We start from the raw sequence: 5,893 nt of genomic DNA, 5'->3' as shown, positions 1-5,893 counted from the left end.
AAGTATTAAAAAATGGAGGAAGTACATATTAATAAAATATACATTAATATGAATCTAACAAGACTCTAGTTGATATATTTCTTCTATATAGATTATCGTATTCAAAGTTTGGTCAAATCAGACAATTAGATCAGATTAGACCAAACCAGACCATATCATACCAAATTAGATCTTATTAGCTAGATAAGCAAAAATAAGATCAACTAAAGCAATATAAAGACTTAAACCATCACAATTCATAAACGTGTACATCATAAAACCAAATTACAAAATACAATACTTTTTTTTTACAGAAATACAAAGTACAATGCCTTACCCTTAATAAACCTACAGAGCTCAATCTTAACGAGTAATCCAACACGTTATCTTAAATTACCATCTATCATCATCAACCAGAAACACATTAATTTTTTTTTAAAAATCTTTACCAAATCATTATACACAATGTTGTTACAACCACAATGCGAGCGTCGGAATGTCAGATAAAGGTCAAACCTTATTACAAAAATCGAACCCAATAATAATAAGGGTCAAATCTTATTATAAAAGCCGAGTTATTGAATAATTCTTTTTGTCTTGATTATTCGTCAATGGCGATCAATGATTATGGTGGTTGATTTTCTTGCTTTTTTCGACTATACCATCAGATATTTAGTATTATTGTGACGAGTCCTTGGGGGCTACAAATCTGTGAGATCTCGACATACTTTATCGGTGCTCAAGTTCTTGCTGGATTTTCTGGATTTCATTAGAACTTAAGTTGTTCCAGTGTTAAAGAAGATGTTTAATTGGGTTAAAGTGATTTTTTTTCTGTTCATGAAATATTTCGATTGAATTGGTGTTTTGCACCTCGTCCTGACCTCGTTTAATTAGAGTAAAATTTCTTAAAATAATCCAATATATGAAAATAGGATAGTACAAGAATCCTTGAAAGGGTTAGTATTACAAAAAAACTCTCACTATAGGAACTTATAAAGGAGTATTACAAAATAAGGATAGTTGATTAGGGAGATTGTGTGTAGGTAAAAACTCCGATCACGATATATATGAAGGGATAGAGTGTGTGGTATCGAAGTATTGGAGGATATGTAGTGGATACATGTTCCCAAATGATGCCCAACACCACTATTTATAGGTGTTGTGTGGAGGTGGAAGAAGTGTGTGGAAAATTTTTCACACATGCTGTTAAATTCAATCTCCACATAAATCTAGAACTTTCATGAGCATTAACTAACCAATTCTAGATTATTCCACAATTCTTCATCAATTTCTCAATGTAGTAGAGTTTTCTAGAAAACCTGAGACAACCTTGAGATATAATGGTTTGGACTATGGAATTTGGGCCACACTAACCTAACACTTTACCGTATTTCAATTTTGTTACTTAATTTTTCTTTATTTAGAAACGGAAAATACATGTTCATCTTCATGATAAATTTATAGCGTTCATCATGGGGGTTTATTGGTAATATTTTACTGACGTGGTTGACAGGTGAATACATGCAACGCTCCTACGTGTTTTGATGCCACGACATATAGTACAGTCATGAGCCCCCAGTACAACGTTGTCAAGTCTTTCACTAACGGTAGATAGGTAGAAGACTTTAATGCGAGGAGGGTCATTTCTTGTGAGGTAGCACATTCCAGATTTGCTTCATCCACTAATTACCAAAAAAATACCTTTGAACCTTCCTCTAACTCCACGAACTTTGCTCGCCGGAAAACAATTACTATTGCGCTTCTTATCTATCGATGTAAGTGTTAACTCATAGGTTTTTTTGTTTTTTGATGTTAATTTATAATCTCAATCAAACTTAAAATTAATTTTAGTAATCATGCTGTTTTTGCTGTTTCATTTAAGTGCATAGCGTAATTAAACGTGTTGATTGCGTTTCCAATCGATAATGCAATAATGTCATGTTGTGTTAGCTGATAATTGATAATATTATACCGTGTATTGCATACCCCGAAACAAATACAAATAATTAGAATAGTAACACTAGATTGATATTAGAAAACGAGGAAGTGAGGAATTGGGAATGTGATGTGAAGATATGGAATGATGTTTTGTGAATGTGCAGTTCAATGAGTGAATTTATAGGTAAGCGAATGCAAGTGGTCAAACGCTCTAAATTGAAAGAGGTACATTTTCTTGTAGGATTGGTGTAGGTTGGAATTTGATATATTTTGAATGGTGAATATGATGGAATTGAAAGGAATTGTTGTTAATTGAAATAAAAGCTGCAGGTACCATATGGTGGTTGTTGTAAAAAGCTAATAGAATTGCACCCTGCCTTATTTAAGGTAATCTAAACTCTAAGATTTTTGTAATTAGAGGTAAAAGAGGGTAAAAAATTTTGGTTTAGTTTTAATATCGAATGCAATGGTTAGGACGATAGCTTTAGCAATGGAGGTCTTGTGAAGGCAAGAGGCCAAGTTGTGAGAGAGCATTTAAGGTCAATATGTAGAGTAAGAGTTAATGTGTTTGATTTTTATATTAAACTAGTGTGTACTCCGGGCTTTGTACCGGTTTGCTACTTTAATTATTATTCCTTGTGATTATATTTAATTGATATTTATAATATATATTTTTTAATTAGACATTGTGATTAGCAATTATATACATTTATTTTCATATTTATAACATAGTTGATAATTGGCTTAGATGGTTAAAAAACCATCCTTCTTATAAGACGTTGGGTGTTCGAATCCCTTATCATCATCACAAAGACGTTCTTAGGGCCTGTTCTGGTTGATTGAATTGAGCTGAGTTGAACTGAATATTTTATGAGAGAAGGAAATTAAGAACTGAATTGAACTGAACTTATTAGAGCTAAAGTGAACTGAAAATAAGCTAAAGAGAACAGGCCCTTAGTATTTTATATGTATGAGTTATATGCCTAAAGTTGTTAGCATTAGAAGCTACTATAGTTTTTTTTTTAACCACCGCTTCCCTAGCAATTTGATGAGCCCGATGAACACGCTGACGATCTGCCTTATGAACACGACAATATTGAAAGGTTGAGGCAAGCCGCTTAATCTTGGTGATGAGCCAATGGTAATCAATGTCACCCTGACCATCCCCCCGAAGAAGCGTAACAAGATTATAGGAATCAGTAAAGACTGTAAGGGACTGAAACCCACAATCGGAATCCCACTGTAATCCATACCAGCACACCATTGCCTCGGCGTGTAAGGTTGAAGAGCAAACGCCGAAGTTACTTCCGCCAACAATCCAATCGTCCAACGGGTCCACATTATCCAAGAACCACCCCATCCTAGCATGATCAGAATCTTTGAACCAAGAACCATCAATTTGTATTGATAGTAAAGCGGTCCCTTGGTTGAGCAAACCGAGCTGAGCTGCATAAAACCCAGGCGAGGGCGAGATACCAACTATACCCCCCATAACAGGAAGGGGGGCATCTGAAACTTTGTAGTCGAGGAATATTGTATGAGAATCCATAACCTCTGCAAACTGAGAAGCAAATGAGCGAGTAGTAGTAGAGACACTGAAAATCTTAGCATTCCGACATAACCAAAGACTCCAAAGGGTACCAACAAAGGTACCCAATCGAGTATTGTAAGGCCCATCTTGACTAATGAAAAGTCGGATATAATCTTGGATCCAATCTGAGAGAGAAAGGTTTCCATTAATTTGTGAGTGAATATCAAGGCATCCACCCCTCCAAACTGTTCTTGCATTACTGCACATCCTAAAGAGATGTTTTAGATCCTCCGGTTTAGTAAGACAAAGGTCGCAAATTACATCTTGAACCGGAACCCCTCTGTGATGAAGCTCCACCTTAACTGCGAGAGCACGACGCATCAATTTCCATAAGAATAGCTTCCATTTGGGCTGTAACCGCAAAGACCAAATAGTTTTCCAAAAAGAGCCACCACTTGAAGCTGTTAGAGCTTCAGGAGGTTGTTGGTGAAGCATTGCATAACCTGTCTTCACCGAGTACCTCCCTGAGGGGGTACGAGACCAGTAAAGAAAGTCATCCTGAGTAGTATTAGGAAATTCCAGAGCAAGGATTGCCGCGACATCTGCGGGAACAAACCAGTCTGAAATTTCATCAGCATCCCACCTGTTTGTCTGCGGATGGATAAAATGACTGACAGTACAATCCCCTGGATTGCGAAGTAAGATTCCTGGTTTAAATTCAGGAATGGTACCATTAACCCATTTAGCCGAGCCAGCCAAAGTAGAGCGACCATCACCAATTTTCCAGTGGCACCCCTGTTGTAAGAGAATCTGCCCTAAGTAATCCCCAAAGGCCATAAGAGTGACGGCCCGAGAATCCGAATATAGTGTTGGAGTGATTGGAAAGAAAGGTAGTGCGAGCAGAGAATACTTTCGAAACTAATAGCTGCGGATTTGTGACAAACCTCCTGACCTGTTTCATTAGAAAAGCCTTGTTTAAGGAGGCACTACTACAAAACATGGTTTATAAAACGCCTAAAATAGACAAAACAGGACTTACAGGCGAACTTCAACTAGGGTGCCTTATAAGGTTTATAGGACGCTTCTTGAAGGCGTTCTTTATTCAATGCGATATAGAACGCCTAACTAAGATAACAGCTTCTAATTTAGTGTGCAAAATGATTAAAAAAAAAAAAGGTAAAAGAAACGGTTATCTTATGATGGGCGTTCTATATCTATATGAAAAGAGGACGCATATCTGGGTTGACAGTTCTATTTTCTTTGTTTTTTTTTAAAAAAAATAAATTAAATTAATTGTCCGTATATGATTTGCATATGAAGATTTCAACTTCAAAAGAAACCAAAGGCTAAATCAAACATAATGATATTATAGATTCATAACTCATATTCGGAAATTACAAATAATTAATATGATTCTTCAAAAAAGATTAAATACAATAATTGAATTATAAAAAGGAAAAAAAAAGTGGAACGCAATTTGATCAGCTTTCTTCATCGCTTCCATTAATAGACCTGCATCAAAAGACAAAGATCCGAAAAAATTAGTATAAAAAAATTGCGGAGTATAACTAACATAATCAAAGTAAAAAAAAGTTATGTATTGTACAAAATAAATACAAGAAGTAAACCTGAAATTTACAACATTTGGTTGCTCGCTCGAAATCAAACAATTATAAAAAGCATCAGCTGTGAATCTTCACAAATTTATTTACTAATCTGCAAAAATAAGCAAATAATAATTTAGAGAAAAATCACTTTATGTTTAAACAATACATCAGACATCTAATTTATTTTATCAAAAATTGAACCCAAAATCCTAACAATAAACTAATTGGATAATCTTATTTTTACAAAATCAAAGTAATCAAAATAAACTGAACATCATCTATGAACGTAATATCCTAAAAACCAACTAATTGAAGAATCTAAATTTTCTAAAATCAAACTAATCAAAATAAATTGATCATATATGGATTAAAAACAGAAAATTAGATTGAAAAGAAATAAAATTTGAACAATACATTAGTTAAACAATCACTAAAATTCTGAATATTTAAAAGCTAAACGGAAATATTCAAGGGGAAAATTCTGAATATTACCAATGATATACAACACATGAAATTCAACCAAGAAATTGGGCGATAGAAAATAGCAGGAACCGCCATCGTCGATGAATGAAATCAAAGCCGAAGGTGGAGTCGACGCTGGTGGTGAGGAGGTTTTGGTGAAGAACCGTCGATCTAATTGGTGACATTTGTTGGTTAGATGAGGAAGTGTTTGTGCAGAGAGGAGATGAGGAAAGATCGTGGCCTTCGTGGGAATTTAGATGAGGAAGTATTTGTGCAGAGAGGAGATGAGGAAGATGCATGTTGAGGAATTTAGATCGTGGGATCTTTAAGAAGGGAGGGGAAATGGAGGGGTGAGATTAAGGTTGGAGTTGGGTTT

General features: G+C 35.0%; 1 long non-coding RNA gene across 1 annotated transcript; it reads right to left on the bottom strand.

Annotated features, from left to right (window-relative positions):
- Window positions 1-4,795: 4,795 nt before the first annotated feature.
- LOC145579084 (uncharacterized) lies at window positions 4,796-5,893 on the bottom strand. Its single transcript, XR_014098997.1, has 3 exons — window positions 5,548-5,893; window positions 5,077-5,164; window positions 4,796-4,960 (listed from the first exon to the last, which is right to left on the bottom strand). It is a non-coding gene; the product is annotated as an uncharacterized LOC145579084 (long non-coding RNA).

The sequence above is a fragment of the Chenopodium album genome, chromosome 14, assembly GCF_948465745.1.
Source record: "Chenopodium album chromosome 14, dcCheAlbu1.1, whole genome shotgun sequence".
NCBI lineage: Eukaryota > Viridiplantae > Streptophyta > Magnoliopsida > Caryophyllales > Amaranthaceae > Chenopodium > Chenopodium album.
The sequence above is the reverse complement of the archived record's forward strand: the minus strand, read 5'-3'. Positions and strand labels throughout refer to the sequence as shown.